Source organism: Sciurus carolinensis, chromosome 9 (genome assembly GCF_902686445.1).
Source record: "Sciurus carolinensis chromosome 9, mSciCar1.2, whole genome shotgun sequence".
Lineage (NCBI taxonomy): Eukaryota > Metazoa > Chordata > Mammalia > Rodentia > Sciuridae > Sciurus > Sciurus carolinensis.
In genome coordinates this window covers 108,736,051-108,764,043 of record NC_062221.1, presented here as the reverse complement: position 1 = coordinate 108,764,043, position 27,993 = coordinate 108,736,051, and the positions used below count along the sequence as shown (strand labels likewise).

Below are 27,993 nucleotides of genomic sequence, written 5' to 3'. Positions count from 1 at the left end.
CTGAATTTTTAATGCTTTGTGTTTTAAATGTTTCCATGTGGATACATATGCACACATAGCTTTAATGCTTAACACAGTAAATATTCTTTTTTAATGTGGTCATGTATAAAAGATTTTAATTATAAGGTGCTTTCAAATGAACAGTGTTATATTTGCTCTGAATAATACTAAACTATCATTGAATTACAGCCTTTTTATACTGCTAAATGATATTAAAATTATTTGGCAATGAATATTTCAGATGTTATTCTGGAGAATATAAAATTTTTCCATTAACTCTTTGAGACAACAACATGCAAAAGCGATTGTTTTTATTTTTGTTTGTTTATTTATTATTCACTTTTGTGTTAGTCAGATTTTTGTCACTGTTACCAAAATACCTTCCCAGAACAACAGAGAAGCAAAATTTTATTTGGAGGAGCTCACGTTTTTTGAGGTCTCAGTCTATCGATAGCCGACTCAATTGCTCTGGGCCCAAGATAAGGCAGAACATCATGAACCAAGGGCACAGTTGAGGTTAGCTGTTTACCTCACAGAAACCAGCAAAGAGAGAGAGAGAGAGGAGAAAGAAAGAGAGAGAGAGAGAGAGAGAGAGAGAGAGAGAGAGAGAGAGAGAGAGAGAGGGAGAGGAAGAGAGGGAGAGGGAGAGAAGGGTGGAAACGGCCACAGGGAGAATGAAACTTCCAGGATGTTCCTACTCAGTCAGTTCCTTCAAATTAATTTGAACTGATTAAGTTATAGCTCTCACAGTCCAATCATTGTACCTCCAAACATTGCAGTATTATTAACACAAGAACTTTGTGGGTCATCTCATTTCCAGACCATAATATTTTGTACTATTTTCTTCTTTGTCATTGAACTGATGGCCTTACACAAGCTAAGCATGAGATCCATACCCCAAAAGTGAGTATTTTTAAAATAGATTTGGGATATGTTAAATTGCATGACAATAAGGAGTGAGTGATATTCATGTAAACATTGCAGGTCAATATTTCCCCCCCCACACTGTTTTTTTTTTTCTTTTTTTTTCTTTTTTTGCTAATTTATCATTTTTCATCCACTATGACTGGAGATCTGGACCAAAAAAAGCAGTCCATGACTGGAGAAAAACAAAATATCAGAAATATCAGTACTAAATTTGCTGACATAATACTAGAGAAAGAATATTGTGAGTTGTATACTTCTTTCCTCTCTTTGTTCTTTCATATATAAAGGATCATTGCATTTCATACACTAATGTTTTTCTTCTAGGTAAAGCTAATATGAAATTGCTTTTAATGTGACAGAAATTGTTCAAAATTTACAAGCATTTTAGATGGGTACCATATTCCATATAAAGTCATGTCTATTATCAGCCTTTGACATAGGATCAAATTACAACTTTAATTAATTTTTTTAAATTCATTGAGTAATTCATTTACTCAATTACCAGGTTTTTTTAATTATTTTTTTATTATTATTGTATACAAATGGGATACATGTTGTTTCTCTATTTGTACATGGAGTCAAGGCATACCATTTGTGTAATCAAAAAAAAAAAGGAAAAAAAAATAATGAATCAAACATCAATTACCAGTTTTTAAGAACCTATATTCAAAATTGAAAAAATGAACAATCTCTGTTCTCAGGAAAATAAAATGAGAAATATTATTCTATTTTAATGAAATCTGAAGTAATAAAATCTAAAGGGATCCTGAGTGCACAGAGAAGACATTAGACATGGCTATTACTAGATGGTAACATTTCAGCCACTGTGGTTATTTTTTTTTCCAAAAAATAAATAAATAAATAAATAAATAGAATAAAGAAAGGGATTTAAGTAAATTAAGATAATGGAAAAGTGATTTTTCAGGCAGAAAAAAAAAATTATCTCTACAAATACAAGAGGTGGGGCAGGAAACTCCTGTGTACTTTGGACAAGTTTAAATAGTCAATTTGACTATATGTCATGGGTCATGGGTTTTGGTGTTTCTTGGAGATGAGCTCAAAGAAGGAAAAGACTCAGTTTGCAAATAACCTTGCATACTATGCTAAGGAGTTGGGGATCGATTTGAAATAAAATGAGATTTTTAAAATAATAATGTCATAGATTTGGATTTTAGAAAGATGATATTAGCAACAGAATAGAATCTGGAATCATGTGATTGAAACAAAGCTGAAAGATGAAATTGTTTTTTCAGTGCAGGAGCAGAATGATTATCCAAAAAGTCTTAACAGGAGGAAAAGGACTGAACCTGAATGGCAGTAGAAGGAACAAAGAACACACATTCCTTCTCTGGGAGTTTAGAATCATACATTTAGACAAAGGAGACAAAGGAAGACAAGAAAAAAACAGAAAGATGTTAGAGAACTCAGATAGGAAAGCAATCTCTTCCATACCTGCAGAAGGTAAGTAAAGGATGAAAAATTTTAAGCTCATTTCATATACACTCCCTGGATTTTGGCTACAAATTGCACTCTTTCTATTCCTGTGATCACTCCAGTGCTAGAACCTGGCGAATCCTATGGGAGATACAGAGAAATTTAGTTGCCTAACATTAAAAAGTAAAACAAGAAAAAACAGAAAATGTTCCAAATAATCCAAAAGAAGATGTATATTGGAGAAGATACATGCATTTGACACTTTGCCCATCTTGGATTCACCAATCCAAAATGGACCACATCCAATGGCTTTGTGTCATAAATTTATTTATACACTAAAGGGGTAGAAATTAATTGCATACCTCAGGATGACTATTGATAGAATTATTCATTAGTCATTTATGACTTTTCAGATCAAATCTTGTAACCATCCTCATATTACCCTAGAATAGGTAGAAGCACATTGATATCAAAAAAGTACCAGGGATCTGACTAGACAACTTGTTTCTAGAGAATCACCAAATGTTTGTTAAAGATGTAGTTATCATTTTCAAGTTCCACATTTTTTATAATAATTAGATATACTTGGTTTTAAAATTCAAATAGCTCTCTTTACTCTGTTGAAAACATCTATATCACCCACAACACCATGGCAACAGATAGTGAAAGTTCCATGGGATTTTTAGTTAGGAATCATTTCCTTCTTTATTATCAAAACAGAAAAGCCAGTTTCTAATGAAGAAGAAAAGCAAATGTAAACAGGTCATTTAGTAAATTTTCTTAATGAATTGCAGTAGGTTCTTAGTATTTCTGTACCATATCTGCCTTGTGACCTTTGATTTTTAGCTTTTTATGTTATCCCTGGGAACTTGTGTTGTATTTACTCTTATAATATTTAATGATTATATTATGACCCCAACCAAACTACTTAACCCAGAAACTGTCACGGTAATTTGTTTTATTACCCTCTAGCTGTTCTCATAAAATATTACCTGAGCATTTTTAAATAAATATTTATGAGGAGTAGGAAAAAAAAAAAAACAGCACTGCAATACAACATAAAGATTCACCTCCACTAGCACTGAGAGGCAATTCACATCACAGTCCTCTGCCACTCTTTTTATCCCCATGCAAACTTAATTGCTTAAAAGAATGAGTCTGCTATTATGTGCACACTAATTCTATGCTGTCTGAACAGATTAAGTTATTCACAGGTTGCACTCATTTTTGAGAATTCTGGAGCTAAGTTTGTTTCTTGTGGTCATAGGACTGAGGTTCCCATCTTCTCACTAGCTTCAAGCTGAGGGATGTTTCCAGCTCATACAGTCTGTGCACTTCTTTGTCTCTTTCTTCATCTTCAAAGTCAGCAACCATGGATAAAGTCATCTTCATATTGCTTCTCTCTGAGCAACTCAGTACCTTCCTCTTCCTATAAGGCAAATTATGCACAGGTGTAACACCTACAGGGAAAGATAATGGGGGCAAAATCCTTTTATTGCACATCATAAATCTTTATTATAGAAGCACTTCCCTACTGTGTCTTCTATGAAAACTTTGTACATTTTAGGACATCCTCATATATAATGTTAAATTCCTCTGAAATTATATCACATTCCCCAGTAAAGCTATGGCAATGTATTTTCACATACTTATTTTTCAAGGCCTAACTCAAAGTCAGTATTTTTTCACACAAACTTTTTGACTTCTAATTGAAATCAATGGCTCTGTCTTCTAGAGTCCTCATTGAATAGTAGGATGGATAGGACAATTAGGAAAGGGACTAAGATTTATTCAGTGCTCATGCTATGCCAGGTGCCTTAAACACATTTGTTGTATACATCTAGCCATTGAAGTCAGAATTATTAATCTTATTTAATATGCATGGAACATATTCCAGAGAAGATCATTCACTTTCCTGCTACCACATGGCTTGTAAATGACTGTAGGATACCAATGCTGACCCAGTTGCATTCAAAACATCTGTATTTTACCCATTGCCTTCATGAAATGTGCACTTTCATTACGGTCCTTAGAGGGGAACATGTATTTTCATCTCCCAGATGTCAATAATCCTTTCAATTAAGATAATTTAAGCCCTCATTCCTCATGTTATGAGAAGCTTGGTGCCTTATCTGGAATGGGGCTTGATTAAGTTCTCAGCATGGATTAGCTCACTTTGGTGCCAGATCTCTAATAGACTTCATTCTGGTGTCAATTCCTACAGCATTTGTAGGGAGCATCCCAGGTCTGCTCCTGAGTCCAAGTCTATGGCAGCTTTCTTCTCCACTGTTGCCTGAGTCTTATCTTTCATTTTTATAGACTGGGAGTATCCTTCTTTCCTCACCACTTCAGCAGACACCTGGTGCTTTCCCCTGTATTTTGAAGATATCACAGGGCCAGGATTGTAATATTCAATATCTTCTCCTTCAAAATTTGAGAGGTAGCCCAGGAAAACACATGCAAGAGTTTAAAAGAAAATTTGAGACATGGTCATCTTAAATTTTCTTCAGTTATTTCCCCTTTGTCATATACCTCCTTAAGTATAATGAACTGGCAAGAAACTAAGCATCTGTTTTACTTTCCCCAGATCTTGCTTCCCCAACCCTAATTCTCTGCTCACTTCAGATCACCCTTAAATGCTTGTGTCTCATAACAATTATGGGAAAAGTGAAAGGTCATTTATTTATGATTTTCATATGCAATGTGGCTGTATGTGGATAACACTCTTGTCCTATTCACAGTAAACAGATGGACAAAGTGGAGCCCACTTTATTGGGGTAAAAAGGTCCATTAAAGTGATTTCCAAAATTAAAGAAATAGCCACCTCTAATGTAAGTCATGTACCTACCACTCTCTCCTACAATTATGATAGTATGTTTTATTATACAACTTTTTCATGTTCTCATCATGCATGCAGTATGCATGTGTGTGTGTGTGTGTGTGTGTCTGTCATACATGTGCCTGCATGAGCACACACACAATCTCATCACTTGAATGAGATCACTTAACTTCTGGGGATAATGTCTTATTCTTACTGGTCTTTGTGTTCTCTAGTTCCCTGGTCCATGCTTTGCATGCTGGAATTATGAAATGATTAGTATGTGAAGCATTCTCTTAATAGTCTTCTCCCTAAACCACCTGGGAAAAGATAGAGTGCGTGCTTTGTGGTTTTATTAAATGGTTTCAGGATTTATGTCTTATTTAACTTTGTCTATTTTATCCAATTACTTACTCTAACTGCAATGCTTCTTGGTTTATTTGTTGCATTGGTTTATTTGTTAATAATTAAAATGCCATTATATAGCAGAATGATAGGTTTTCCTGAAAAACAAATTAGTTACAACAGGCATTCTATTTTAAAAGGGATCCTATGTATTGAATATGAGATGGGTTTTTCTCAATAGAAAAGTAGCATATTTCTAAGATATATACATTTGAAAAGAAATACCAGCTTTTGTTTACGGTCCTTGGGTATATTTAGTAACAGCTCTTGAAGTGAAAAGTCAAATTAATTTAAAGGTTGCTATTTGTTAACTTTTCTTTGTGATATATTCCTAAATGATTTTGGGAGATCTAACCAACAATTGAAAGCCTATACAAAATTAAATCTATATTTCCTATACATTGTGATTCCAGAATTGAGGGGGAAAAAAAACCCACTACATCAATGAGTCATCTAATTTTTTGTGTGTTTTGTGGTGATGAAGTTGATATAAGATATTTGTAGAAATAATATATAAGTCCACTTAAAGTCCTTGGGTTAATAGTTTTTAGGTGGAATTATTTTGGCCTGGGCAGTTTGCCATGTTTATAATGCCTCTGTAATGCTTGTGGAGATGGTGAGTGACTTAAGTGAATTTGGAAACCATTGCACATAGAAATTGTAAAACTCAATGTACTTACTTGTCATTGGAAAACTGCCAAAACAGTGGGCAAGCAAACCCAAATTTGTGCACAGGGCATCCGTGAATGACAGACTAAAGTGCATATGAGTATGTGAAAACAGGTGGTCTGGGATGCCTAGTATCAGCAAAGCATCTGGGCCCTGAAGTGTGACTGCATTATATTTTCTACTCCCAATGGAGAGCAGTGCTAATCATGAACACGGAAACTGGCATTGTTTAGAGTCCTTTTATTTTATAACCTTTGCTAAGTATTAGAATACAAGCAGAATCATGCTTTTAATATTAAAAAAAGAAAACTCTAAATCTCATCTATAACTGTTTGGACAATATCTGATCTTAGAGTACTTAGCAGTATTAGATGCACATATGTTAACATTGCTGCTCAACTTGGCTCTTTTTCATTTTTGAGGATGTACATATGTTAAATGGATGGGGCTTTTTTCTCTCTTCATTGTTCTATTTGGCCCCTAATAAACGTTACTAAATAAATGCTGCTAAATGTATGCTAAATATAGAGCTAATATATTTTTTTTCTGGATTTCTCCATTTATACCTCATAAGTTTAAGGAGGAGGGTTTCAAGATACCTCTCTAAACTCATTTTCTATGTATTATATACTAACTGTAACACATGTTTTACCAACAGTAAAACATTCTTTCAATGTATGTTGGGAGAATATTGAATGTAATTTTGGACTGAACTAAACTGTTTAATGATACTTGAAATAAAAATTAGTAAAACTGAAAGCAATTGAAATGGAATTTTTATTGCTCTGTGTGTAGTTTAAATAATTTTTATTATATTTTATTTCCATAATTATCAGCACTAAGCAAACTTTATAATCATGGAGTTGAGTGGATCTTAAAAGAATGAGGCTTAAGATTCACATGTCCATAAATAAATTGATTGAATTTTCCTGGGGCAAGACCATGCTTGTTAGTCAGTTGCAGACCGAGAAATACTATACACTTTCACCTGTATGTGGAAGCTAAAAAAGGCAAACTCATAGCAGTAGAGAGTACAGTGGCAGTTAACAGAGACATTGATTAAAGGGCAGAGGGCTGGAGGTGGGGAAAGAGCGAAATATTGGTAAATGAGTACAAAGTTAAAGTTTGTAAAAATAAGTTATGATGCCCCATTGTACAGTAAAATGACCAAAGTTAATAATAATAATGTACTACTTATTTCAAAATAGCTGCAAAAAAGGGTTTTGAATATGCTAATCAGAAATAAATAATAAGGGGAGATAGGTATGGTAATTATCTTGAATTGATCATTCTACAGTATATACATGCATGGAAATAGTATCTGTCAATTAAAATTATTTTTTAAAATATATACCCACTGATTTTAATGTGGGTTCAGTATTTAAAATCACTGCTATATTTGAAATTATAATTAAAAATAATATTAAATCCCAACACTCCTTAATACATTTATAATAAAATTCTCTAAATACAGCTTTAGATTTTGTACTTTTTGCTAACCTCTTTTCTTATTCAGTGTTCTTCTAAGTGAATGAGAGATTTCAGTTTTAAATGGGAGATTCATTTTGAACCAGCACAATCATTAATTATTGTTTTTGGTACTCTAATTGTTAAAATGTGAGGAGAAAACTCTCATCCTCTTATTCTCATATTTTGTTTTTTGATAAACTAAATCAAAATGCAAAAATCATTTTTCGTTTGAGTCTAATTGTAAGTTGATTAGAAATTTGCTAATTCTTTTGCATGGCATTTCATAATCAGAAAGTTGGTTAGAAATGCAAAAAGAGCTTTTGTTGCAAGAGTCCTTTAAACCCCTTCTGAAAACAAGCGATTGCAGTTGAGTGCCAACGCTGTTCCCTTGTTGGTACTACTCCATAATACTTACCTTGCATTATTGTAATTCATAGAGTAGAATATATTGATAAATGGCTTTCTGTAGTATAGTTCAGGGAACACAAAGTCAGCAAAAATTAGGATAGTGATTTAGTGATATTATTCATATGTTTTATGTTTTAGTGGCCTGCAAGTATTTTTTTGATCTCAATGTTAACACATACTGATTTTTGACAGTTATTTTTATTTTGCCACAATAACTTCAGCATGAAAATTGTCACTTAAAATTTCAAATACCTATGCTAATTGTTTCTAGATATTATTAAGAAATAACAAAGAAAAATCAGTCAATTTCAAAACTGAATTAATGATTTTTTTGAAGATTCTTTTCTTCAAAAACCTCCTGCCTCTTCCCTTTTCGTTCTTCCTACCTTCCTTTTTATTGAAGATATTAATCTTAAAAATACATAGAGTGAACAGGTGCATACCTATAATCCAAGATACAAAGAAAACTGAGGAAGAGGGGTGGCAATTTGGCTTCCAGCCTCAGTAATTTATGGCAAGTTCGAGACCAACCTCAGCAACTTAGCAAGACCCTGTCTCAAAATAAAATGCAGGCTGGAGATGAAGCTCAATAACAGAGCACTTGCCCAGTATGACTGAGGCTATGGGTTTAATCACTAATACTACAAATAGTATAGCAATGAATATATGCAAGATAGATGTTTACTTCTGAGCTATTCTGCATGTTTTCTGAGGTCCTTGTACAGGCTGCTCTTGACTTTGCTTCATCAAGTCTGAGTCCTCACTACGAGATTACCACTGGATTCCTGTGACCAAGAACTTGCTCAGACCCTTCATTATTATATGTTGAGCACAAAGAAAGCAGTCAATACTATCACTTTGCTCATGAAAAATGTAACTTAAACCTGTATGTTTCTTCAGTGGTCTACTGGATATACAGTTATACCACAGAATTCACAAAGTACTCATGTTGAATAATAATTCATTATAAAAAGCTCTTAGTTTTAAAATTTTATGACTCCAGAAAAATATTTGCAGCAGTTAGATAGAATGTGAAAGAAACTAGCTAGAATCTAGAACAGGTCCCAGCAATTTTCTGTAGATATCACATACGACGCTGTCCTCAGTTTTATTAGTCATAAAATTAACATCATTACTTTATCCAGAGAGGAATAAAATCACTATGAAGTGACTCATAGTATCACAACTTGCTGGAAACTGGTATATAAATGAGAATATAGAATACATGATTCAAGATTATATTATATTACATATTGCTTATTATCCCCATTAGAATTTAATTACATAGTAGGAATTACTTTATTGAACTATGTCCTGAGTACCTGGATCAATGAATATCTGGTATGTGAATAAATTTATAAAATAAAAATATTATACTCCACTGTAATTTCCTTCTTGCTTACCTGTGTCATCTACCAGACTTTAAATTACATGAAGATAGTGATTTTTTTTTATATTTGTAATCCTAGTTTCCAATACTTGGCAAATCAATATACGAATATATGATTTTCCTACAGAAAATTAAGTTTAATTAAAAATTATAATAATAGTAATGATAACAGCAAGGATAATGATGGCACAGTCAGGAAAAATGAATTATTTGTGGTCACATTAAAAGGCTCAGTCACCCATTACAGAAATACTTAATGTGTACCTACCACATAACAGTCACTGATCTCAGTATCATGATAATTAGCAGTCATTATGAAAATCAGGGACCAACAAAAATCATGTCTTCTAAAGGAAACACAGACACTAAATGCATAAAAAATATTTAAGACAACTTAAATATGCTATGAAGACTGTACAACATTGTAGAGACTGAAGGTGGTTGTGGGTAAGAAGGTGACTGGATGGGGCCATGCAGGAGTTACATTAGTTAGACTGATTTACAGAAAATCATTCTGTAGATGATATACTGGAGTAATTTCTGTATGAAGGGAAGGAAATGGCCATGCAGAAATGTGGGTGGAGGGCAGATCAAGTGGGAGAATCAGCAAGTGTTATTGCCCTGAAATGAGAATAAAGAAACATGATTAAACCTCAGGAGAGAAGAGAAGAGAAGAGAAGAGAAGAGAAGAGAAGAGAAGAGAAGAGAAGAGAAGAGAAGAGAAGAGAAGAGCAGGAGTATTGGCCAGGTCACATAAGACACTTTGGCTTTCTGATTTTGAGTATAATGGGAAGTGGTTAGAAAGCTTCAATGAAGAGAGTTACAAGATTATATTTCATCTTTGAAAGTTCTCTCTGCCTGCTTTGGAGAGGACAAACTGATGGAAACATCACATGCAAATTGATAACTTGAGATGGCATTTTCAGTGTCTAAGGGTTAGATGAGATGACTTAGACTAGTGATAGAGATGGTGAGATATAGGTAGATTAGTGAGACCTGTGTTGAGAAAGTAGAAGAGTTGTGACATAATGGCTGTTGGGTGTGGAAAAGGGTTGTTAAGAAATATGAACTGTTGCTGTGTAATGTTTAAGAAAAGACTGAGAGGGTTAGAAGCCCATTTCAAGTGCTCCATTTTTTGAATGTTGAATTGAGTATGTCTACTTCAAGTTAGAGTGGGCTTATCAAAAAGTCAGCTTTGGATTTCAGAGAAAATATCTGGGTAAAAATATATGTATATATAATTATACACACATACATATATACATGATATGTTTATATTTATTTGAAAATATAAATGTGAATATATTACCTAGATATATATTAAGGTTCATTCACATATAAATATATTTTGAATCTTGCAATTGACTGATGGCATCTAGTGAGGGAACAGTGTTAATGGAACACTGTCATATTTACAGGGCAGATAATGTAAGAGAAACTGACAAAGGAGACTGAGAGGAGGGAGCCAGTGATATAGGATAAAGACTATGGTGCCATGGGAGGCTAAAGAAGAATGTGTTTCAAGGGGAAAAGAAGGTCAAATATTGCGAATTTCATAAGAGAAGGACAAAATAGTCATAGATAGGAACACTTTGCTGTAATTGAATAAAAGTCTTGGAGGGTTTGATGTGATAATGGTGACATGGATGCAAAACAAGAATATTTTGACAATATTGCTACAAATGGTGTAGAAGAGTAATGTAATAGCCAGTGGAACAATGTAAAGGAAGATGTTTTAGAAAGATTACATATAACAAGCCTCTTTATATTCTAATAGGAATAACACAGTAAAAGGCAAGAAATGAAGAGGTAGAAAAATAAGATAATACTACAACAGCTACATCCTTCAAAAGGCAAAGTTGGTAGGGACCCAATCTTGAGTTGTCAATTAAAATAGCACCATTGTTTCAGGATTTCAGGTCGAGATGAAGGTAGGATAGTACTATTGGTAATTGCCATATTTTCTCTCCCCTAGTAGCAGTTATTCTACATGTAAAATATGTGATTAAGTCATCACCTAGGAATGAAATGTTTGTAGGGAATGATGGAGAGAAGAGAAGGGTTCAACTTATTTCAGAAAGTTATATCACTGAAGGAATATAAAAATATCTTCTAACAGTTTGGAGCATCTTTTGAGGTTTGTGGTCCTAACATTTGAGAAAAATCTGTTCAGCACATATATTTTCTATAGTCAAACTCTGTTCCTCAGTTGCAACCTGGAAGTACACAAACATTAGTTTTAAGAAGACCAGGGTGTTTTCAGAAGAGAAAGAGAGGGTGAGGGCCAAAATCTGAATCACCAGTGAGAGAGCTAGACAGGATTTATCTGAAATGACCTGGATTTGATTCTTCAGAGAGAAAGTGAGAAACTTTGCTTTCACCTAATAATGTGGAAGCATGAGTGCTTCTGTCACCCTGAGTACCAGAGCTTTGTGAGGAGTGTGTGTGTCTGTGTGTGTGTGTACCTGTACATTTGTGTGCATACCTGTTACCTGAAAGGGCTATATAGAAGAAAGTACTTTCAAGAGACAGATAAGTGTCAGTTGGGCATGGAATATTTTAAAAATATTTTAATATGTAAAATAATTTGATGACAGGATCAATTTCTAGTAGTATTTTTGAAAGGGTGAGAGAGAAAGATGGAAAATCAGATTAGAGTAAGAGAGGTAAAGAAAGCAGACGCAAGCATCTTTTGTTGATGGAAAATCGAGGGTGATTGAAATGGACAAGGCAGTAAGGTGTTATCAGATGGGTAGAGAACAGGCCACTCAAAGTCTTGCTACCACAAATAAGATCTTCCACTGATTAAAAAGTATTGATAGTATATCTTTGAGCCTTACATGAGAGGATTTGTCATTATTTAATATCAATGCATATTAAAACATGCTGGATATTATTCATCCTCAACATAAAGAAATCCTCATTCCTGACTCTGAGACTTGTATATAAAGAGGGAAGATAACTTGAAGTAAATATAATGCTTAGTTTAATGCAAACATTTAAAAAGTCAGAGCTCAATTAAATGGATTAGGTGAGTATATCTTTGAGTAACAACAAAATTGTGTGAGACCCAAAAGATAACACATTTTAAAACACATATGCAGGTGGCAAATCTCAGTGGTTTGGGAAGCTGAAGCAGGAGGATTGCAAGTTCAAAGCCAGCCTCAAAGACTTGGCAAGTAACTCAGTGAGAACACAAAATAAAATAGAAAAAGGACTGGGGAGGTGGCTAAGTGGTTAAGAGTCCCTGTGTCCAATCCTTAGTACCAACCAACCAACCAACCAACAAACAAACATATATGCTATTTTCTTTTATGTTTTGTGAAAAATTACTTACTAGATGCATTACTTGTTCATGAGAAACAATCCATTAAAACATATTCTGGGACTTGTATTGTAATATTTGTCTAAATATTCTTCAATTTTTATAGAATCATAGTTAAAATTCAAGCACTATTGGAGGCAGTAAGGAAAGAGCATACTAAAAATCTGGTTTAACTAAAAATAAGTATCTTTAATAAATGTTCAATTGAAATGCCATGGTAGAAAGCTTACCACTGTTTATAATGTGAGGTTAGGAAGTTAAATTTCACTAATGGTGTAATCTCCTTGCTAACTCATTCTTTACTTAATAACACTTAATCGTTCGAACAAAATGTGATGTCTTCTCAAAAAAGAAAAGGCATTGTGAAGGGGCATATTCAATTCCAACTGAAAATTTTAGTTAACTGTCAAAGAAATTGGAGCATAACATCAGCCTACTCCATGCTGGTGTCTTTTCTCTCTACATTTTTTAAACAAAGTGTTTGTAATGGGCAGCCCCTAAGAATATTAACAACACGTACCAATCATGAAATAAGTTATTATGGAGTGATTAAATTTGTCCAATACATTCCAAACTAAAGGAATAAAATAAATTATTCATTTATCAGTTACAATAATGAAAAATATTCATTATCATGTGATTTAATAACTTTTATAAACACAAAGTAGCATGTGTATAAAAATTATGACATCTTACAATCTACAAGTCACCATCTTCCTTTCAAGAAAGCTTTGCTTGATGGATATGTAATAAATTCTGGAATGAGAATTTCCACTGTCAAACACAATACTTTTAATCTGTTGTTGAATACTCTTTAGATAATTCACTTGTTTCATGTTTTCATACATATAAGAAATTACTGAGGACATATATGATTACAAATTACAATGAGTTCCAACAACAAAGTCAAGGTTGAAATGGTACATTATTGTAGGAAGACCTAATTCAGATATGGCACTCAGAAACAGCCTGCCCACACACACATCTTCACCAACAGCTATGGCATCTCCACCCTTGGTATTTCTAGTATAAATTACTTGAGCTCTGCACTTTGAAACAAGTTTGATAAGTCCTTTACTGAGGAGCTCCTGAAGGGCTACCCTGGCCAGGGAACCTAGAATCTTCATTCTCTCAGAGACTATAGCTGGGGTTATAAGCTTATAGTTGGGAACTTCCTTGAAGAGTTTGTCATAAGTAGCTTTGTTAAACAAGACTAGGTTGTTGAGCTTGTCCTGAACTTTGCCTTTGGATCACTTCTTTTTGGCTTTACTCCCAGATTTGTTCACTGGGTCCTTGTCTTTCTTGGCTGACTTTCCAGCATCTTTCTTCTTGTTGTTCAGCATAGTGAAGCCTGGAGAGCAGCAGCAGCTACTGAAACCTTGTCAAGATGTTGGATAAAAAAATCAATCAATTAATTTTAAAAACTGAGTTCTGATGAGTCTAAATTTTCACTAGATTAAAATAAAAATATTATTCTGAAAATAAAGGTAATATGATGATTGAAAAAATAATTCAAAACTACATTTGACTACTTCAGGATATTTCAAAGCTTTTCTACCATTGCAAATAACACATAGGTGTAAAATTTTGTAATATGCTGATGTAAAGACTTAATCATACCCATAGAAAAACATTCTAGTCTGAAAGTTTAAAATGCTTCTTCTTTCCCTTCTGTGGCTCACTTTCTTCTACTGTGTAGACACTTGCTATGTATCAATAGTTTTATAAACAGTTAACAACTAATGAATACTTAGGCTTAATGCTTTCTGTTTATTTTCTATAATTAGTTTTTTTTTAAATTACCTTCTAGTAGAGAATAGTAACTTAGTTTTGGTTTGCAAGAAAAAATCATTAATCTAACCCAAACTGACTACTGACAATCTAATCTGATTCATTAGTGTGTTTTGCCTTGATTTCTCAGGAGGGCTAACATCCTTTTGTTCATCCCTCCGCTTCTCTTTCCAGTTCCATCAGGCACTGTGAGGACTTAATGGACTTATTTCATTTGCACTTTGCCATTATTGCAAAGAAGTGATTTTCTAAATGGTCTCTAATGGCCTGAAAGAGCTAATTCAACTTTCCAATGGGCCTAACTTTAACTGAGGAAAAACCCACTAAAACTAGATTTTCAGCATATCTGTTTGTGACAACTGCTCTAAGAAATTCAGGGTCATAAAAGTTTGGATTCCAAAAGTATCTCCTTCAGTTGAAGATTAAATCATAATACAAATACCCTCAGACCCATCAAATCTTTTAGATATGCTCTTAAATATTTATGTTCTTCTTCCTACATAAAACCGTATAAACATTAAAAATTAGTTATTTTTATTCTACATCATACCATTACTCCAACTGTTCTGTTTACACAAATTCAATGTAATTGACATTATAAAATTTCAGTGCAAAGAATAAAACCTTCCATCCAGGTAAATTGGAATGATCCAAACACAAATTAGCAGTTTAGTAACCATATCTTATTTTCACCCATAAAATTATATGCCTTGATAGAAGATGATGTCTGGATAATACTTTATTTGCTTTTTCTTTCTCTATGTAAATTTTACTTGGTTATTTTATATTAAAGAATAAGCTCCAGTGCTTCTGAGATGATATTTGGTAAATCATTCCAGCATGCTCAGGTGCTGAAGAAATACTTTCAATCTACTTATGACAGCATAGTTTTGGGAAGACAACTGTGGGAGTTTTATGCCTATTGTATTAAGCAGGAGTCTTAATTCCTTCACTTCTAATCTACTGTACATCTTTATATTAGCACATTTATTGTCAAGGAATGCATTTTTTCTAATAGTCAAGTGGATGTGATGGTTAATTTGATGTGTCTGCTTGACTGGATTAAAGAATACCCAGATAGCTGTTAAGACATTATTTATGGATTTGTTTGGAAGGGTGTTTCTAGAAGAGATGGTCTTACATCAGTAGAAGTAGTAAAGAGGATTTTTATCCCCCAATGTGGGTGAATAACACTTAATCAGTAGAGGACTGAATAGAACAGAGTATCAGAGGAAGGGTAAATATTGTGACTCCTTGTTGGGAAACATCCATCTTTTTCTATTCCTGGACTTTGCACCTCCTAGGTCACGAGTTTTTAAACTCCTGAACTTAGGTCATTGTTCTCCAGGTGTGAAGGATTTCTGTCTATGGCTGAGAACCACACCACTGTTGGCAACCCTGTTTTTCAGGCCTTCGAATCACACTGAGTGACACTACAAGCTAAATTTCTAGTTAACCAGCATGCAGAGGCCAAATCATGGTGCTGATAACCCCCCTCATCTTATGGGTCTTTTCCAAAAATAAATCATCTCTTTCGTACTTCTCTATATTATATTGGTCTTTTTGTTTTGAGAGCCATGACTAAGACAAGGAAGAAGCATTGCATATAATTTTTGGCAGAAAATATGACCCAGCCACACCACTCTTCCATATTTATTTTGAGGAATTAAAGACAGTACATTATAACAACCCATGCATATCATGAATATAGAAACACAATTCACAAAATTCAAATATGGAACCAGTCTAGGGGTTCATCAGTGGATGAATGGTTAAAGAGGATGTGGTATATATACACAATGAAGTTTCCTTAAGCCATAAGGAATAAAATTATGTCATTTGTAGGAAAATGGATAAAACTTGAGAGCATTATGTTAAGCAAAATAACCCAAGCTCATAAAGGGTCATGTTTTCTTTCTTATATGGAAGCTAAAGAGAAAAAAAAAAGGAGAAAGGGGTAGAGGGGAATTCCATTAAAATAGAAAAGACAAACAGATTAGGGGAAGGAGACAAAGGGAAGGGATGAGGAAAGAGAAAGGAGAAATACTAGGGAACAAAATTAACCAAATTATGTTTTCATACTGTGTACATGTTTAAGTATGGAACAATGAGCTCCACTGTTATGTATAATTAAATAATGCACCAATAAAATATGTAAAAAATAATTTTTGAAAATCATTAAGAAACAGTGGTTGGTTTGAGACGAAATGCATAATAAATTGTTAATTTTATCAGGTTAAGAGATATGTGAAGTATACTGTTATAGTTGAAAGTACTGTTACATATTTCTCACCAAAACTTACTGACACCAAACCTGCTTTCAAAATTAATTTTAGGCAACATAAAAGAAAACATGAAAGTAAAAATAACACTTTGAGATTATTAAAATACAAAGCAAAGAAAATATACAAGGAATGAAATCTAGGTATGAGGAGGTAGAGGTAAGAGACAGAGAGAGGACAATTGTAAGAGAAGCAGAAATTTAAAAGGGCAAACCCTTTGTATTGTGTTTTAGTCAGCTTTTTCACTGCTGTGACCAAAATACTTGAACACAGACACTATTAGAGGAGAAAAGGTATTTGGGAGGAACATGGTTTCACAGGTCTCTGTCCATAGATGGCCAACTCTATTCCTCAGGGCCCATGATGCCTCAGGCATCATGGTAGAAAGGTATGATGGAGGAAAGCAGGTTAAGACATGGCACCAGAAAGCAGAGAGAGAATTTTCCTCTCACAATGGACAAAATATATACCCTAAAGTCATGCCCCTGATGATGCACATTCTCCATCTACACCATACCTGCCTACAGTTAACCACTCACTTAATTCTTATTAGTGGATTGATGCACTGATCAGGTTAATACTCTTATAATCCAATCATTTTACCTCTAAGCCCTCTTGCATTTCTCACACATGAGCTTTCAGGGAACCTTACAACTAAACCATAACATTCTGCCTCGTCAACCCCAAAGTTCTTGCTTGTCTCATAATAGAAAATACATTTAGTCCATTCTCAAGAGTGCCTCTAGTCTTAAACTGTTCTCATTCGAGTCTCCAGCCAAAATGTCAGTGTGAGCTCCTCTAAAAATCAAAAGCAATCTACAGGTATCCAATATATAAAGTTCAGAGTAAACATTTCCATTCCAAATGGGAGAAATGGGGCATAGATAAAAAGGGAAGGACCAAAGAAAGATCAAAATTCAGTTGGGCAAATAAGTTCTGTAAGTTTTAAAACAATCTTATGTGGTCTAAATGTGTGGGTCTGCTCCAAATTTTTATGTTTAAATCCCTCAACATGATGGTATTAGAAGACAGGGCTGAGACTCAGAAGATGGTGGAGTAAGGTAAGCAGTAACTCTTATCTCCTCTATAGCCCAGAAATGAGGCAGCGATAGACACCTTACCGAGAGGTGATGACAGAGTAAACACTCTAACACTCAATATTGGAGAGCTTGAGACTTGGAATTTGGCTACTGGAACAGAAAATAAAGAATTCTTGACTCTGAACCTTAACCAGGATGGGGTCATGGGTGAGGAATAACAAATAGAGAAAGAGTCTACTTCCTTAACAACAGCTGGAAAGAAAAGTGTACCACATTAACCAGGACAGGAGCAGCAAAGACAGTGAAAAAGATAACACAATTCAGTCAAAAGCTGTACTTGACAGGGAAGCCATTTTGTAGAGTCCTTAGCTATCTAGGCTCCCTAGGAGAAATTAAATCAATATGACTTCTCCCCACCTACAGATAGTAACAAATAAAACCACAGGGAGTGCTTCTGAAATGGTTTCCATCATTAATCCATCAGTAATCCATCTAGAAGGAACTTGTAGAGGGATCTCTGTGAACTGAAGGTTAATAAAATCTTCTCCCCCTCACTGTAAACAAGGGGACAGAGTAGAACTGAACTATCTGGGGAGTGCTAACCACAACCCAGCACCCTCTGCAGCCTCTATGGGACCTCAGTAGAAAATGGGCCAACTGACACCCTACCTCCATCACAGCAATAAGTGAGACCCCAGAGATTTGTAGCAGCCAGAGTGGAGGCTTCTGTGTCACAGACCACCTACAGAAAATCTGCACTGACAAACCCCATAGTTATAGATAACTAACAAGCTCAATACCAGTGTAATAAAGTCCCTGCAAAGGGGAGGTGTGTTCAGTGTTCCATGACTGTCAATGACACTTGTGATCCCTGAACCCTGTACCCCCCACACCAGCATAAATAGTCAGCATATCCATCATTCTGTAAGCATGCAGACTTGGCCTCTGGGCTGACTAATAGCCCCTGGATGGTGAGAAAACCATAGTAACCAGGGAGGTGGCTCCAGTGCTTCAACACTAGAAGGGGTTCACCACTGTGAGCCCCAGAGCTGCCAGTTAACTCAATTCTAATTTAGATTCATGGATCATTTCTTCCTCTGCCATTTTCCCCTCTTCTTCCCTTTTCAAACCCCTATACAGTGTGATAATTTTACTCTCTTTAAAAAACTAGTTTCTCAATGTGCATAAGAACATTATACAATTTTATAGTTGGATTAGAAGAATTGTGGAGGACATTTTCTAAAAGTATTTTTCCTAAGGTTTATCAGGATATAGTTGCTCTGAGATGTTTCAGTTAATAGAGTTTAGTATCTTCTCTCAAAGTTTTGCTGGATACTGGACAGAGAAGATACATGTTGAATAGGAGAATCAATACTTGGATATTTCCCCAGGCTTGGGGTGCTAAGAGAACAAAGCTAACTAAATAGCCCCTTACATAAAGGTAGAAAAGGTCATCCTTCCAGCAGTAGGGTAGACATACAAACAATATGCAAAAGCAGGGAAACAAGCCATACCAACACAGCGACATCACTTCAACAACGACCCACACACTGGAGGAAATGTTGGATAAATAACTTAGAATTTTATAATTATGATATTCAATGAACTAAAGAAGTAAGGAATGAACTAAGAGAGGAAATACAGAAAGTGAACGATCATTTCAATAAGAGTTAGAGATTCTGAAAAAGAAACAAAAATCCTAGAAATAAAATATTCAATATATAAAATTAAAAATTTATTTGAAAACCTCACCAATCTAGGTAGATTAAACCACAGAGAAGACTAGTTTTAGCCCTCATGATGAAGGAATATAATCTTGAAAATAAAGTTGATGATAAAGAAAACATGTTTATTCAGCTCTGGACACTGAGGCAGGAGGATTTTGACTTCAAAGCCAGCCTCAGAAATTTAGTAAGGTCCTGAGCAACTCAGTGAGACCCTGTCTCTAAATAAAATACAAAAAGGACTGGGGACGTGGCTCAGTGGTTAAGGGTTCCTGGGTTCAATACATGGTATCAAATTTTTTTTTATTTCTTTATTGAAATCCATGACCAGAATATTCAAGAAACCTGGGATAACATAAAGGGACCAAATCTAATAATCATTGGCACAGAAGAAGGCAATGAAGTACAAACTAAAGAAATGTACAATCTTTCCAATGAAATACTATTAGAAAAATTTTCAAACCTTCAGAATCAATAAAAATCCAAATACAAGAGGCATTTAGAACTTCAAATAGGCAATATTAAAACAATAATTCTCTCCAAGACACTATAATCAAAATGCCTAATACACACAAAAATATAGAATTTTAACAGCCACAAGAGAAAGAGAAAAAAATTAAAAGCAGGCCACATTTAGATGTAAGTCAATTAGATTTTCTACTGATTTATTGTCGTAGATCCTAAAGTCACAAATGTTTGGAACAGTATATACTAATGCCTCAAATATAATGGGTACCAACAAAGATTGCTATGTTAGTAGAGATCCTTCAGAATTGAAAGTGAAATAAAATATTTCCATGATAAGCAGACAATGAAAGATTCATAACCATAAGCCTGCCCTACACAACACAGGCAATGGAGTATTCCACACAGAAGAAATGGAAATAAATATTGGAGCCAGTGTATGGATGGATTTCACATGGAATAGTCAATTAAAGGAGAATCCAGTCTGACTAAATCACTGTGAATACATCAAAACAACGGAATATAAAAATAACCTCTATAATAAAAATGAATGCAAATGGTCCATACTTTCAAATCAAAATAATAGACTGGCAGAGTGAAAACAAACAAACAAACAATCTAGACCAAACCATACGTGCTATCATGAGACTCACCTCACAAGTAAAGACATCCACAAGCTGAAGGTCAAAGAATGCAGAAAGTCCAAATTATATTACAGACCTATAGTAACAAAGACAACATGGTGTTGGCATAAAAATTGACAAGAAGGCCAATGAAATAAAATAGAAGACACAGAATCAAACCTGCATAGTTACAGTTATGTGATACTTGGTAAGGTGACAAAAATCATGTTGGAGAAAAGATAACTGTTTTAACAAATGGTGCTGGAAAAATTGGAAATCCACTGACTGAAGAATGAAATTAGATCTCTGTTTTTTCAAATTATACAAAAGTCAAACCAGTGAGTGAAAGACTTAGGAATTAGACCAGAAACTTTGCAACTGCTAGAAGAAATTATAAGGTCATATGCCAACATGTTGGCTTAGGCATCACGTTCCTCAACAAGACTCCTAAAGTTTAAGAAATAAAACTAAGAATCAATAAGTGGAATGCTATCAAATTATACCTCTGCACAACAAAGGAAACAAAAGAAAGTGTGAAGAGAGAGCTTACAAAATTAATTTTTCACCCACTACTCCTTTGACAATGGACAGATATCTAGAATATCAGATCTCAAAAACTGAATACCAAAAATAATAATGACTCAATAAATGGGCAAAGAACTAAAGAGACATTCTCAAAAGAAGAAACAAAAATAACCATCAAATACATGAAAAAAATGGTCAACTCAGGGGAAATTCAAATCAAACCACATGAGATTTCATCTACTTCAGTCAGGTTAGTAATCATCAAGGATACAAATAATTATAATGCTGGTGAGACTGCAAATTAGTTCAACCACTTTAGGAAGAAGTGTGGAGAGTCTTCAAAACACTAGGAATGACTCACCATATGATACAGTTATCCCACTCTTTGGTCTTTACAGTGGCATGGGAACATCAATATTTTTCACACAGAAATACCACACTAGTACTTCACTAAATTTTACACTTAAAAACAATTTTGTTTTTCATTTTGGAGGCAAGGACAAGTAACTAAAGGATTATATTTAGACAGCTTTAACATGAAATATCTAGTGATTCTGTTACAAGCCTCTGTTGGTGAAAGAATGGTATTAATCTTTTGGAATATAGAATGTTTACAATTATCCTGAATCCTGAATTCTGTAATAATGTTACAATTAATGCTATAATAATGTTACAATTACAAATAATAATCCTGTAATAATGTTACAATTATCCTGAATTACTCCCAAATAGGAAATACAAGTGTAGACAAAAACCTAATGAAAAATCAAATATATACTGGTAAAATGGATCCCTGATCATTTGATACCTTAAAATTAGAATGTTTGGTGTTTAAATCTTAGATTCATTTAATACATTATAGTACTTACTCATAAATAAAAGGCATTTAGAAATCCATTTTTCATTTGATCTTAAAAAGTTTTTTGTTTTTTTTTGTTTTTTTTGTTTTTTTTGTTTTTTTGACACTGGGATTGAAGACAGAGTCACTTAAACATTGAGTCACATTCCCAGTACCTTTTATTTTATTAATTTTGAGACAGGTTATTGCTAAGTTGCTGAGACTGGTCTCAAACTTGTCATCCTCCATCATCATCCTCTAAAGTTGCTGGGCTTACAGACATGAACCTCTGTGCCTGACTTTTTTTCTTGTTAATCACTTTTGCCATGTATCGGCAGTACTTGTGCCATGCTTCGGGACCTCCAGAATTATAAGATAAATGAACTTCATTTGTTTATAAGTCCCAGGTATTATGCCATAACAACACGTGGCAGACTAAAACACTGAATAATTCAGTTAAAAATACATATAATAGGTGAACAAATATTCCTAAGGCTCAAAAAAATAAATCTTTCCTGAGAAACTTTTGTGCAGTGAACTTAGGAAAACATTACATCCATAACACAATTTTTGATAGTACTGACTTATATTGATCAACAAAGAACCCCAAATGATGGTCTGTTATCCTACCCAGCTAGATGAGTGTGAAATATGACTATGTAATGTTACTAGTTTTGCGTTAGCTGAAAGTACAACATGTGATAATCCTACCGAATTAAAAAAATCAATGACAAAACCACAGTTACTGTTATCATCAATAATCTTGCAATGTGTAAATATTTTAAGAACCTGTTGACATCATATTTGTTTATAAATCAGACCTATTCAATCTCTGTCATCATTGCAATATTAGGATTTCTTAGATAGCCTATGCCCTTCAAAAACTATTATGTTGATAAAATTTGACTGAATTCCATATTTTATAACAAAGAAAATTACTGAATATATTTTAAAGGTAGGTTGCTTGTAGATACATACAAATTACACAAAGTTCATCACAGAAAGAAAGAGTTCTGTAACTTACCCACTTGTGAAATCACTGTAGAAACATTTTCAAGACTTTCAAGGAAAGCAAAATTAATACCTGTCATTCTTCCTAGCATGCATAGTAACTTTCCCTCCTAAGATAACACATATTTTAGCTAACAGTGCTAACATTCTTCATGTCCATTTCTATATATTTGGGTAAGAGCACAGAAGAACCAAATTGCTGCTTCATTAAATATTACATCTAAGACCAATTTTTTTTTTTTTAAATTTTGGAGTTCAGAATATATACCTAAAGGATTTTATGTAGACAACTCTAACATGAAATAACTAGTGATTTTGTTACACTTCAGACATTGTGGTAGGCAGTATGGTGTTTATTTTTTGGAATATACAATATTATAATTATCTTGAATCCTAGTTATTACCTCCACATAGGAAATTGAAGTGTAGAAAAAAAAAAACTAAATGAAAATCAAATAAATATTACTAAAGTGGATCCATGATGATATGATATCATAAAATTAGAATCTGTGGTATTTAATAAAATCTTTGATTCATTTAATAAGTTACACTTTTTGCTCATAAATAATAGACTATTTCAAAACCCATTTTCCATTTGATTTCAAAAACATCATTTCTTTTGGAATTCACTTTTGCCACATATCTGCAATAGAAATAAATTAAAAGATATCTCTAAAGTCAGATCATCATTTTGGTTTTGTGGTATTTATCTTCTTTTCTTTTCTTTTTTTTTTTTTTTAACAACAAAAATAGAAGAAAACATCCCTAACCAGCTAACTGTGTATTTAATCTAGAGGTATCATCTTTACAGAATTGTACCTTGGGCTGTCTTCACTTCCTTTATAAATTGTTTCTCCTTTCAAAGAACACAGAGTGACCCTGTCACCCAGTTTCATGTTCAGATGTCTCAACATCCAGGAATTTTTTAATTTATCTTTTAATTTTTTACAGACTGCATTTTGATTCATTGTACACAAATGGGGTACATCATTTCATTTCTATGGTTGTACTCGGTTTATACCCAAAGGACTTAAAATCAGTAAACTACAGTAACACAGCAACATCAATGTTTATAGCAGCTCAGTTCACAATAGCTAGATTGTGGAACCAATCTAGATGCCCTTCAACAGATGAATGGATAAAGTAACTCTGGTATATATACACAATGGAATACTAGTCAGCCATAAAGAAGAATAATATTATGGCATTTGCAAAAAAATGGATGGAATTGGAGAATATCATGCTAAGTGAAATAAGTCAAGTCCCAAAAACCAAAGGCCGAATGTTTTCCCTGGTAAGTGGAGAATGATATATAATGGGGGTGGGGAGGTGGGGAGTGAGAGAAGAATGGGAGAACTTTGGATTACGTAGAAGGAAATGAGAGGAAAGAGGTATGAAAAATGGTGGAGTGAGACAGACATCGTGATTTTGCATTCTACACTTAAATATGTGATAATTAACTGGTTTGAAAATTTATGCAGTATAAGTAGCTATTAGATAGAACCCAAATTGCGATATATGACATAAACCAAAGTAAACCATGTTTTCCAAATTAATTTGCCTTAAGTTTATGCTAGTGACAATATAAAAGCTAACACAGCCATTTATATCTAAGAAGCTTCAGAGCAATTTTTTTGATATGAGATGTTAAATGAAGACTGAAAAAAACAGATTAATGAGTTTATAGTATTTTATGACTGCTCAAGGCTTGTTTTAGTTAACTCTCTCATTATCCTGTTATAAATCTGTTCATGTGATATATATATTTTATAGTATATTCAAGGTCTAATTAGAGTTAAACATATCTCTTCTAGAAACAGCAATTGTAGGAGTTATAGCAAGCAGTCAGTGTTTATCCTATTAGAATTGGCAAATCTTAATATTACCTGAATAGAGGGAAAAAGTACAATATATTAGAACACAGTCACATTTATGTAGACCACTTAAGCAAATAGCTTGCATAAACAATTGAAATGTGTAAATTTTAATAGTTACATCAAATATTTTCACTCATTTTTACCTTCTGAGCCTCCTTTAACAGACTCTCCAGAGAAATAAAAATATATAAATATAATGTCTTTTAGGAATGTGAGTAGTGTTTAACAATAAAATATAAAATGATTTTTACTTTCCTCCTTTAAAGTTATTTTAAGTTTTGGCTACTATTGGAATATAAGAAAATAAAACTCATTAAAATAATGAATGATGAAATACCTAGTTATATTACTTCTAGTGCAAAATTACCTGAAACAACAACAAAAAAGCCCATTATTTCAAAAGTTCTTCTATGAAATAAGGATTTTTAATAGCTGGCATCCATTTCCTCTTGTTTCTTACTTAATAATTTTGAGAATCTGTGCTTATGATTAACCTAATAAATACAGCCTAATCTACAGTGGTAAAATTAACAGGCACAAAAGAATCCAACACCGTTCCTTTGAACAGTTGTTTTCAATGGTGATTGTACAATTGTTTTCAAGGTGATTTTGTCCCCTATAAGGGACATTTGGTAATATTTACAAATATTGTTTCTGTCACCATTTGGGGATGGGTAAAATGACAAAGATTCCCTTCTTGAACAAATTTTAACCAGGCTTTCTGAACCTTATTTTTAACTAGGCTTTGTATTGTCCTTCTGTGTCCCTTGCCTATTATTCTAAATTTAGCGAAGAATCCTGTAAGTCAGTTTAGTGAACATACCACCCTTGCCCTTGATATTTGAACAAATTCCTTATTCTCCATCTTCCATATCTAAATCTGGTTTGCTTTTAGGAAGAATCATACTAAGTCACACTGATAAAAATGACACTGCTTGTATGTCTAATCAAGTTCCCCTTAGAAATTTTCTGCCTCCTCACTCTCAACTCTGGCTGTCTTTGAGTTTCTTGGAGATAAATCAGTTCAGAGATACCTGGGGTCTCTTTGGGGTGTTCAGAGTTGAGTTTAATCTCTCCCCTGTTGCAATAAGACTCCTGCAATATCCTTGAATAAAGTCTCTTGGTATTTTTGTAACAAGTATCCAATACATTTTTTTAAAAATAAGAAGTATCAGAGTGATTTATCTTGTAACAAGACATCATTGTGTGTAGAGGCCATGAATGGTGCTAAGCACCCTACAACGTATAAGGCACAGGCACAGCAAAGAATTATCACCCAATGCTGATAGAGCCGTTTGACAAAATAACCTAGAAAGTTATGAGGATGACTAACACAGATGTAGACAAAGGGAGCTGGTTCTTTACTCCTAACTGTGGTAGAAGAATCAAGCCACTTTCAATGTGGATTGTAAACTGGGCATGATGGCTTATGCCTGAGGCAGCAGGATAGTAAATTTGAGGTCAACATGGGCAATTCAGCAAGAGTATCTTACTCTCAAAATAAAAAATAAAAGGACCTAACGTAGCTCAGTGATAAAGTACCTCTGACTTCAATCTCCTGTACAAAAACAAACAACACACAAAAAAAGTGTATTGTACTTTGTTCCTTGAGATTTCCTGTGTTGGTAACCCATGCTAACTCTAGAATTGAGGAAATATGTGAGAGGAAACCTTTTGGACCCAGACACACCGGCACAGTGATTTTGCTTAAGGAATCCATTGATATGTACCTCAACATTAGCCAAGGGATGTAGGAAAGTTTATTTACTTCTGGGAATCTCTGCTGGCTAGCATAATGAATACTAACAAGTATGTCCTTGTTATTCTGGGCAAGTGACTTCATGGTCAGATCAAAAAATGTGAGCCACTTGACAGCAAAACAGTGACAGAGGAATTATCACACTGAATTGTCTGAAAGTCAAGCATTAATGTAACCATCTTAGTAATGAAGGAAGCCCCTAAGATTTTAAGGTAATGCAAGCAAGGGCTTCAAGACAGCACTGGCTATTGAAATTCTTGAAAACAAGGCAAATGTGATTATATAAGTATCTGGAAACTGAATCTCAAAGTATTAACAAGAATAAATTACTGAAGGTATGCTGAATTATGTATAATTTATTAAATTGCATGATGTATTGATTAATGTTAAAATTGCACAGAGAGAAAGATTAATAGCCACAAGTCTTAAGAGAAGAGAAGAAATGGAAATAAATAGTATATGTAAACTCACACAGCTTAATTCTAGAATAATAAAAGTTCTTTCAGAAAAGAACAACTGTTACCTGCTACCTCTTTCTCTTTGATAGACCGTCAAATACTAGTTAGTGTGATGAGGGGGAAAGGAAATACCAATTTACAAAGACTTAGTTAAGGCAATGGAACAGAGGTAGAGACAGAATATATAAGAAGTTCACCATAATGTGTCCACAGATTGGATCTAAGTGTTTTTGGAATTATTGGAAATACCAGCCTGTTTGTTCAGACTTTGATTACAAAAAGCAGTAAGTGGCATATTAATGTTCCAACCTATGATTCAATGAAATGAACTACTAAAAGTCTCTGTTGACATGGTGGTCTCCTTAATCCTGTTTTCTTTGGGCATGGTTTCTCTCTTCCTTTGCCTATACCAAATTATCCTGGGTGTTCATTAAAACCCTTACCCTATGGTCACCATCTTTTGCAAGTCTACCTTGATTTACTGATAATCTGATGTGACTAAAGCATCCTTTTGCTTCCTTTCTATAACTCCCTGTGCTCATTATACTTATCATCTTACTTTGTAATTGTTTGTTTTCTCCTCTGTGAGAACTTTTCCCTTTCAATAATCTCACGGTTTCTGGTACAGTGCTTTGCACCCAGGGGAAGTCAATAAGAATTCCCAACTGACTCTCTCTGCTTAAGAGCTTTAGGTAAAATAATTACCTTTCAGTAATTACAAACACACCCACACAGAGGAAAAGCTAAAAGACAA

The 27,993-nt window shown here is 33.9% G+C and overlaps 1 pseudogene; it reads right to left on the bottom strand.

The window, feature by feature from the left end:
* Positions 1-3,603: 3,603 nt before the first annotated feature.
* Positions 3,604-14,189, bottom strand: LOC124993724 (40S ribosomal protein S25-like; annotated as a pseudogene).
* Between the last annotated feature and the right edge of the window lie 13,804 nt (positions 14,190-27,993).